We start from the raw sequence: 11,026 nt of genomic DNA, 5'->3' as shown, positions 1-11,026 counted from the left end.
ATAATAAACTGCTAATTGAAGGGCTGCAGTGAGCAGAGAGGTGTTAGCGGGGAGCCCGGCCGCTGAAAGATCACCGCGGCACGCCGGCCAGCCGAAAGGCGCTGAAAGAGCCCATTACACCTCGCCTCTGTACCTGGACCCCCCCCCCCCGCGCTCATGAAAACGCACACTTTGCACACGCTCTGCCTGGAGGAATATACACCGTGTTCATCTGAACTCACCTGCTGCACGAGCACGCAGGTCTGCAGAGCGGCAGGACGTCGCTGCGGGACACATCGACCGAGCTCAATATATAACCTGCGTTGTTTTACTCGGGGTTTTTTTCTGGTGGGGTGGTTTTTGTTGTTGTTGTTGTTGTTTTTTTTTTTCAATATTACGTCCCTGCATGCTAGCTGTTGTTGAGTTTGATCAGTTCGTGTAAAAGTCCAAACAAACAGTAAGTTAGTAATTATGACACAGATACAGAGCGACAAACCGGGAGGAGGTCGTGGCGGGTGGACGGGTCGACAAAACATCGGGCGTTAACGCGGGAGGCCGTCAGAGTCCGTTTCCTGTTTCCTACCGACAGCCAATGGCCGATCATTTAATACAATCTTAGTCGCGTCGTAATCGTTGTAACCATGGCAACAGTGCTCCGGTCACCTTAACAAAGCAGTAAATTGAACCCAAACCACGCTGTTGATCTTCGCCGAAACCTAACCATTTTGTTTCTGGGCCTGAGCAAAAAACTAGGCTCAACAATAGCACAGTAACATAATGAAACCGAGTTGTTGTTTTTTTAGTTATTTTGAACGTTTGCTGATGGCACCGATCATAAAAATGTGTATGAAAATGGGCATAGTGAGGTGTCGCGTATTGGATCGCGCTGGAGACGGTTTGAAACCCCACGGCTGCAGTTTATGTTCGCCGGCATCTTTTCTACTCTCTGGAAACACAACCACACTACTTTTACTTCAAGCAGTTGGCAGTATTACAGGTCCATTGATTGACTAACATGAGGTACTTAGCGCTAACAACACATCGTGATCAAGTACAAACATGAAATGTTTCCAAATATTGCAGGACAGCTGCCAGTTAGCGTAACTACAAACGCATTCATGTATGTTGGGCTCAAAATTGCTATTTAATCTTTAAACCGAAGCTACGAAAGTCAGAAACACGTCCAGGAGACACGGAGAGCAACAAGCAAACCGACTGTCAGTCGCAGCTGTCAAATCAGTGGCCGCGATGAAGACATAAACAATTTCTATAAGCCTTCAAATCATAATAATGGATCAATACCTTCCAAAAATGACCACTGGTTAGAAAACCTGCATTTGGGAATTGAGACCACGATCGTATTGACTCTTTTTTTTAATGGGAGTCAACTAGTGGCTGTCTGTATAATTGCACTTTTTCTTGGGATAATTTGTTGCAGAAGTGTGTGTGTGTGTGTGTGTGTGTGTGTATGGGGGGCGGGGGGGTACTTATAAAAACAACTAATAAGCTCCTTTTATTTCACATCTTTCTGTATGATTGCAGTTGCTGCATATCAATTATATAACCCTGAATATGGGTTGTTGAAACTTTCCAATTGACATAGATGCATTGGCTCACTCTGACAACAAGTTGTTTACAAGTAACACTAAATAAAAAAATTTAAAAACCTGCCATTGTCTCCATCCCCCGGCTGAAATCAAAGACCGGTTAGTTTTATAAGTGCGGGATCAGAGAGGTTGACAGGAGTAGCAACAGAAGCCAGGAGTGTTGGGGGCTTAGCGAAAGGTCAGCAGGCTACAGACTTGTGGCTCTGTGCAATTTTTTTTTCCTATTTGGAAATGGAAATTCCTGCATTTAACCCTGACATGGTGGCAAATTTGGAAACAGCTGCTAAGCAAGCTAAAAAAAAAAAAAGAAAAGAAAAAAAAAAAAGGGGGGGATTCATGATACTGTGGTGAAATCTGGGACTCTTCAGATGTCTCTTCTACATTAACAGTCAGTGGAAGCTGTAAGATTGACCTGAAAACACCACATCTTCTGCATGCCTCTTCCCACCCCCTCCGGCACCAAACCCCCCCCCCCCCCCCCCCCCCCCCCCGTCGGCCTCCGTCTCACCCCCTCGGAGAATTAACCGAGGGGCCCCCGGGGAGAAACAGCCCCTTATGCGGTGTGCATGAAGCCATGCAGAACACTCATAATCTTTTAATACTCGCACAGGCAGGAAAAGATTAAACCGTCAGGGTGTTGACAAGTGACAGGAGAAACTTGTCGAGTGTGTGCGGACTCACACATACATTCACACACTACATGCAGGGTCTTTAACCCCCACCCCACCCTCCCATCCTCAACCCCCCACCTTTTTTTTTTTCTTCTTTTTCCCCAAATGGTCAGTGACTCTTAATCTTAATTAAAGCAATTGGCTCTGCAGGTTGCCTTTCCCCGATACTCGATCAGGTACATCTGTAGCAGAGTAAGAGGCTTAGTCAAAAATCGCCGTGGTAACGAGAGAGAGAGAGTACTGGACGAGGACGGCCGGAGAACAGAAATACACAATTAGGACGATAAAAATAGGAAATAGGCCATTCATTCACGGCAAGTACACAACATGATTGTTGATATAGTTGTACTATATATGCTGACATAACATAACTCGCTTTCTATCTGTAAGTATTTACATGATTCTCTACTTTATTTTTTTTCTGCTTTGCCATCGTAGGTTGAACAACAGGCTTTGCACTGCTGCTCTTATTGTCTCGTCTTCTTTCTCGTTTTATCTACATTTTGATGCTATTTTTATATCGAACTTCTGACTTAGTCATTCTTCTTTCATTCAGTAACATTAACAATAAAGCTTTTTGGATTCTAACATGTAAACATACCGTTTAAAATCACATAACGGAATGAAATATAATCTTTGCTTCATGTGAGTATTTTCTTCCATGAGGAACTAGATTATCGCCAATATAGTTATGATGTAACAGTCTTTGAAAAATATGTTTTAAATATGAATTGAAAGACTTTGAAGGAGTTAAAGACCAGGTGTGTGTGACTGAAATGCACTGACATGATTTTTTTTTTTATTCAATCCGAGAACGTGACAAATTTCCGGACATTGTATTTTCTTGGTGTTTTATTTTGATGTATTTTCTTGCTGTTTTATTTTGGTGTATTTTCATGCTGCTTTATTTTGGTGTATTTTCTTGCTGTTTTATTTTGGTGTATTTTCTTCCCGTTTTATTTTGGTGTATTTTCTTCCTGTTTTATTTCTGGTGTATTTTCTTGCTGTTTTATTTTGGTGTATTTTCTTCCCGTTTTATTTTGGTGTATTTTCTTCCTGTTTTATTTCTGGTGTATTTTCTTGCTGTTTTATTTTGGTGTATTTTCTTCCCGTTTTATTTTGGTGTATTTTCTTCCTGTTTTATTTCTGGTGTATTTTCTTTCCGTTTTATTTTGGTGTATTTTCTTTCCGTTTTATTTTGATGTGTGCTTTCTCTTCCCTCCCATGTGTTTGGCACACAGTCCCTCATTGCTAACTGGTCCATTATCCACAAGGTCCCAGCTGGGTGACTTTAGAGGTTTGTGTTGATCGTGGCAAAGCAACTCAACTTGTGTGTGTGTGTGTGTGTGTGTGTGTGTGTGTGTGTGTGTGTTGGGAGATTGCTGCCGAGACCTAGCAGGGCCCCTCTGTCATTGTATAGAGTCTGAAAAGGAGGTCACTGATTTGGGCTAATTATATTAGATAGACCCTACTCAGGGCTGGTGAGGTCTACTTTCATGTCTGTGTGTGTGTGTGTGTGTGTGTGTTTGTGCGTGTACTTGTCTGTCTTTGTGAGGACCTCGGTTTTAGTCCTTGAGATGGGTGACGTTGTCTTCGATCTTTTTCAGAGATCTGTTTGAGGGGACTTCATTTTTGGATTTAAATACTAAAAGCTGGTGCGATACACGAGAAACCGAACTTTATCCAAAAAAAAAAAAAAAAAAAAAAAAACGCACTCCTCGTAATTCTACCCATCCATCAAACAAAATGCTGCCACGTATTGCTGTATAGCACGGAGCCAACACCAACAATGCCAACATGCAGCTTAGAACCACGTCACCTGTGCGTCGTCCACGTTGCTGCGGCTGATTCGGCGCGCGTCGGCCTGTTGACTCTGTCGCTGCTCTGCTTCATTTGTCTGCACAGCCGGCGCGGAGCAAAGCCCGTCATATGACTGCATGCTCTGCACATCGGCCTAATCATATGGAAGAGATGATCACAGGGCAGGAAATCACAGCACAGGGCCAAAGGAAACAATCTTTCTGCACTGGCTTAAGCCAATCATGTCCTCTCTCTCAACCCGACGCTTGGCCTCTCGCTGGCCCTCCGTCTCTCCCTCGGCTCCCTTTTTTTTTAAACCTTTTTAACTGTGTGCTTACAGTTCCTGGATTTTCCAGGAGTCGTGTAGTTACATTTGATTTTTTTCTTCATCTATTTTTAAAAAAAATATTTGTTCAATGTGGACACACCATGAACTTTAACGACAACATTTTTGTTGTTGACGTTACAATATAGTGTTTTTTTGGGGGTTTTTTTAAATTCAAAAAGCAAAACAAAAAAACATGGAGGTGTTGACGTCCCACTTCCTGCCTGCTCAAAGTAATTTATATTTTTTTCCCTTGTCATTTTCTACATTAAAAATATTAGAGACTGCTAGTAGTCCCGCTAACTAGACATCAACTGATTTTTTTTTTCACATAGACTGGTTGTGCTCTTGGCTTGCGAGCTATAACGGTAGCATTGCCCAACAGACGCCAATAAATCACACGGTTAAGGAAAGTTGTACTTTTCTCCAATTTCCGTCCATCTACCCTCCTTATAACATCAAATAACTATTCGAAAACAAACTTATCAGAAAAAAAAGACCACTTGACAGGATTGATTGGATTGAAATATAACACAAACAATATTTTTTCTGAGATCCATTTTTTTAGTTCAGCTTAGCTCCCATTAGTTTATGACCTATACTGTTGCCAGCCACCAGGGGGCGATCAGGATACTTTGCTGTACTTGAGAGGAGTTGTTCTGCAAAACCCGGCTTCCAGGGATGGTGCATCTTCAGCACGGCCACTTAGCTAACTGCCAAACTGTGGGCTATAGCAAGTGCAGTAACTCGCAAATTTAGTGGGAGCACCGCCGGTGCTAATATAATCAAATTTTACGTGATTCTTTAGGGGCGGGGTCATGCTAAGTACAGCTCGAATGGATGATTATCAGGGATAACGTGTTTATTTTGTAAACAGACTTTAAGTCTTTTAAGTCTCTCCCCAAGGATAGCGACTAGGAGACAAAGGCTAGATAAATCTTTTTACTACAGCTAATGGTACATTTTTTTGTTTACGACAAAACCGAAGCAGCCTGTCTGATGTTCAGCCCGACGTCTCCTCCTCCGTTTATCTCTCCATCAGCGGAGCAGCAGGTGAACCGGCCGACAGCTTTTGTCCCGGGAAGCGAGGGATTCAAAACGCTCGAGGTCAAGATGCCACTGGTAATCCAGGCAGCTGTGTTACCGGGATTAAGATGAGGCCAAGGCCATCACTGTGTCCACCTAAAACAGGTGTTGTCATGACGACGACCTGGGGGTAAAAGGCAAAAAAAAAAAAAAAAAAAAAGTCCTACATCCGCAGCACCTGTTGGGGTTAAAGACAAAACATCTGATCATGGGAATAACAGTCAGATAAAAATATACCTCGCAGATGCACCCGTTAATACTCGCACGGTTACAATCAACGACGGACTCGGACGAGAAAAGATCTCCTATCTGACACAAGACCCTCATCCCTACCTGGCACCACCTTATTTAATGTAAATAATATATGCTCGAATATCAGTGTTGTTTTTTTTTGTTCTTATTATTTCAACAAAGCAGGCTATTAAAGGAAAATCACATGTAAGGAGACTTTATTTATGTGAACAGATGTGAAGAAAACATGAAGTATAAGGTTGTCATGAGTTGAACTGCGGGTTGCAATACAAGCCTGTTTTTTTTGGCCTATATTTGTTTACGTTTTGAAAAATTAGGCATGCCGAAAATAACAAATTCAAAGTTCATGTTTGCTACCTGTCACTGAATTTAGTTACAACTGTCAGTGAATTAATTTAAGAGCGAAAAAATCTTGAAAACCTCGATTCTCAGGCAAGTTCTGAAGCTTTCTAATTCCTGTTCCATCATTGAGATTTTTTTTGTCTCGTGTTTATGGGTGATGATGTCATAAAGTGGATTCTCAAAAAAAAAAAAAACATAAATAAAACCTTTATTCAAAAAAACAACTGCACAATTTCACTGCAATTATAAACCAAAAAATAGAGGACAGCATTTGAGTAGAAGAGTTTTGTCTTTTTAAACTCGATCTCCAGTTTTAAGCATAAGCCAGTGTCGAAAAAGTAAAAAAAAAAAAAAAAAAAAAAAAAAAAAAATCAGTTAAAATATCATCACTTTTAACCTCTAAGATTTAAATTCCCTCTTCACAAACACACAGACACACCCTGTGTCCGACAGTCGCTCTCTCCTGCGGTCTGACTGATGTGGTGTCGCGGCCCCCCCCGAGGCCCCCTGGAGAGCGCTAATTGAATTGGTTTCCAGAGAATACTAATGGACCTTAATGTTGAGATAACTGATACGCAAACAACGAGTGATCATTGACAGCATGTGTTTCTGCTCCGTAATAAACATGTCACAGCGACACGGGGAGCCAGTGGGCCCCTAAATTAATATCCTCTGCCCCCCCCCCCCTCACACACACACACACACACACACACACACACACACACATATGACTTGCTTGAACTGTGCTTGCGAGGAAAAATATAGCGCCTGTTCAGCCAAATAATCTCAGACCAGATAAACCGATAAACTGCCAATTGCCAGCCGTAGCTAGGTCATTAAGATAACTTTAGTTCCCTGAGTCAGGAGAAATTCTGACAGACTTAGAGCAAAAAAAAAAAAAAGAGATTGTTTGCTCTAACGTAACCTGCCTGTTAGCAACATTTTAAATGTATTGTCAGACAGTCAAATAAAGGCTTTTAGGGTGAGAAATAATTCTATACAGTTAGGAAATAGTCAAAATTCGAGTCATGAAAAGGCCACTTTTAATCTAGCTTCCTGTCCTCAGCCGTACAGTAACACTCCCTTATGGCTACTGCCACTACTACTGGCGCTGTTGTTTAGTTTAGTTTAATTTGATTTAATATTATTCTATTTTATTTGTGTATATATGTGCCTTTTTAAATTTTTGATATTTAATATTTAGACTACCTCTATTTTTTTTTTCTGTCACCTACCTACCTAACTACCAGTTAGCTGGACATGCTAACACCTGAACCTTACATAAGAAAACACACCGTTTCATTATTTTCGTACACTTTTTATACACTGCTCTTGTGTTTTTTGTTTTTTTTTTGGCATTAAAGAAGCTAACTAAATAAAGTCAAACCTAGTGAACAGTCACTATTTAACCTTTAAAAAATAGGTTGTAAAATCTATAGTCGTGAAAAATGTGCTTTAGCTGCTCCCGTTCTTGCTTTATTTTTGTTGGTGCCGTCCAGCTGTCTTTAATTTAGCCGGAGGTCCTTTTAGGCAACGCCGATCGTCTCGGATAGAAGATGTCGTCAACCCCACCACCACCACCCACAACACTGACTCAGACCCCCCCCCCCTCTCCCACCCCAAAAACCCCACCTTCCTGACAGTATACCCACCCACACACACCCTCACCCGGCCTGGGCCTCTGCCACGCTGTGTTTGGTGTAAAAACAAATTCCCTCAGTGTCATGGCAAAGCTGAGCGAACAGATTTTCAATAGCTTGTCCTTCACCGGCGACACCTCTGCGTTTCCTGACGGCCCCTGCATGGCGACCACTCAGCTTCGGGTTCTTGTATTTCGGCCGGGCGTGGCTGTCTCCAGTCAGAGGGGAGTTTGAGAAAATACCACGGCGGTAGAAGCGATGAGGAACCAGAGGGGCTCCATGCGTGGGTTGGAAATTTGGGGTTGATGATGAAAGATGTGGCATGCGGAGGTGGATTTTTTTTTTTTTTTTTTTAATTTATCCCATGCGATGTCCACATGTGCTGGTGGTTTTTTTGGGCTGGCGAAATGAGGGGAGGCACAAACGCAATGGCACTCCAACAATAACTGCTGAGGGTGGTGTAACAATAAGCATCATGTCAGAGGTGGGTGGGCAGATGTGTGAGGAAGACTGTTTGAACAAGGCAGTGACAGCAAAACCAGTCTGGGAAGCAACATGGTGAGAATTATATGTAGGCCCGATAAGTAATATGGGATTAAAGGGAAGGAGAATATTGGGACAGTTTGACCTCGAGCAAGCAATACTTTTCATGAAGTACTGTACTTAATAATAATAATAAACTTTATTTGTATAGCACCTTTCATACAAGAAGTGCAGCTCAAAGTGTGTCATGTGTTTCACATAAAAACAGATATAAAGGAACATTTAAAAATATAGGGAAAAAAATTTGATGTATAAGAAACGGATAAAATGCATGAAATTAAACACAAATAGAGTTCAAATATAAAATAACCAATAGTTACTTAATACTTAAGTACAAATATGAGGGAGCCTACTCGTACGTATAGAATATTTTTTTTATATGGCATTTTGTACTTATATTCCTCAATCTCACAACTTTAGTTAAATTGTAAATATGACTTTTAAAAAAAAAAAACAAAGAGATTAGGAACTATAGCTACAATAGCCATGGAATATTGTCAACACTGAATAGTTTTTTTTTTTATAGATACATAATATTTGCTTTATATTAAACACTTTCACCACTAATTGAGTATTTTTTTTTATCGTCTGGTATCAGTACTATTACTTCAGTCCTGTATATTGGAGGTTAAAGTTTCCAAAAAGAGACAACCTGAGTTTAAACTGACTCATCACTTTTTTTTGCCTGTTTATTAGGATTTTAGTGGTCGTGGCAACTAAATAAACTCAAACAGCCATCTCGGTATAACGAATGTCCTCTGTATCATGATGTTTCAAAGCATTACAAAAAAAATAAAAATTAAATAAATACTTTTTTTCTTTGGTATGAACTATAATGAAGACGTTAGAGTGACATCACTAGAGCAAATAGATCAAACACAAAAAAAATACCATCAAATAATCAAACCTATTCCTTTCCTCTGCACATGGCGATTCTCACATGCCAGCCTTTAGAAAAAGAAATTAAAAAAACACTCACCGCCTCCAAAAATGTCTCAGCCACCTCTTCCCCCAGTTTTCTCACCCTCCCAGAGCGGGAAAGCGTTTGTTTGTGGAGTTTGAGGGAGACGGTCATGATGTAACCACCAGAGGGCAGGCGGTTTTTCCACCTCTTTTTTTTTTTTTCCCCTCCTCAGTCGTCTCCAAGCCAAACAGATGAGATCAACTCATCTTTCCTGACATCCCCGCTCGCCACACATGAGCACCGCACCATCCAGTCTGAAACAACAACAACAACAACAACCGTTTAAGACATCAAAGTCGTCTTCTCTTGAGTTTTGCTGTGATTTTTATGAAAATGCTCAATTTCTCCTCCCTTTTATGGACAAGGACTTTCTCCTGAATATTAAAACTTCTGTTAATCAAATTAAAGAGAACGTGAAGATATATATATATATTTTTTTTTAATAAAACAAATTCATAATTAATAATAATAAGCCAGATCTTGATTTGGAAACAGACAGCCAGAGTGAGTGCTGAGATGAAGTTCAGAGTTTTTAGAGTGCAGATATATTGTAGTCCTTTAGTGACATCTACTGGCGCTTAATACTTTTGTGATTGTTGAGCTCAAATTCGACCTGATATTTTGTCATATTAGTGGCCAATTTTTATTAACATTCATTTCAAAATGATCAAAAACCATAAACATATGTCCCTGCTTGGGTAAATAAATTGAAATTGAAATACGGTAAAAGCTACCAAACACAACATTTGAATGTGGTTTTGTGGTTTTATTTATTACTGCACCATTTTTTTGCAGATCTGTGCAGCCTCGGACTTTCCATTGTTTGTTTGCAGTCATTTTGCGTCCCTTCGTGTTTGGTTTTTGAGGTTTTGTTGACACATATTTAGCAGTCTTTGTGTGCCTCTTCTGGGGTCGCCCGGCAATTCTTTGCAGTTGTTTTATGTCTCTGGTCATTTCAGATGTGATTGTAGTCCTTCTGTGTCTACATAGTTGTTTCATCTATTTGCAGTCATTTGGTAAATCTTTGCGTCAATTTTGGGACTCTTTGGTGTCATTTTGAAATTATTTTTTTTTTAGATGCCATTTGTCTTTTTGGTATGATTATGTCATGTTTATTTGATAGACTTTTCAAACAGCATATATTTCAAACTTATCCCTCTGTGTGCAAAAGGCCCCCTTCAGCAATCCTTTATGGATGAATCTATCTATGCCTTTCAGATGCCCACTTTTTCCCAGTTCACACTGGGCAACAAAAATGACCAAAATATGTGAAACTTTGTGTTGTACTTTTTACGCTGAATTCAAAGCTACATTTTTATATCAAGCATGATTTTTAAGTGACACAGTCCAGGGCGATATTACTTATAAGACTATTGTTACAATTTAAAATATGTCGCCTACAAACTTGCTGCCTGTATTTTGTGTCCAGCAATTGTCTGGGGACTCTACTTTTCTTATTGCTTATCCACCACCATGTGATTAAACTGAAACAACAACAACAACAACAACAACAAAACCGTGTCAAGACATTACAAAAACATATGGTAGGTATTTACTTTATTAATCCCCGAGGGGAAATGTTTTTTCGCGACAACAGCATACAGAAGCAATAAGATAATAATAGAAATAATAGAATAAAATAATAGAATAGAATAATAGAAAAGCAATAAAATAGCAGTAAATAGCAGTATAAAATATAAAATGCACAGTATATACAGTACATTATATATATATATTATATACAAACAAACCAAGAAACACAGTCAACAGTGTTATTGTACTTATATATTTGGAGTCGGCGAGCAAAAATACATTTA

Source organism: Embiotoca jacksoni, unplaced genomic scaffold, assembly GCF_022577435.1.
Source record: "Embiotoca jacksoni isolate LCO1_2020_lvr unplaced genomic scaffold, fEmbJac1.0.p SCAF_63, whole genome shotgun sequence".
In the NCBI taxonomy this organism is placed as follows: domain Eukaryota; kingdom Metazoa; phylum Chordata; class Actinopteri; family Embiotocidae; genus Embiotoca; species Embiotoca jacksoni.
The sequence above is the reverse complement of the archived record's forward strand: the minus strand, read 5'-3'. Positions refer to the sequence as shown.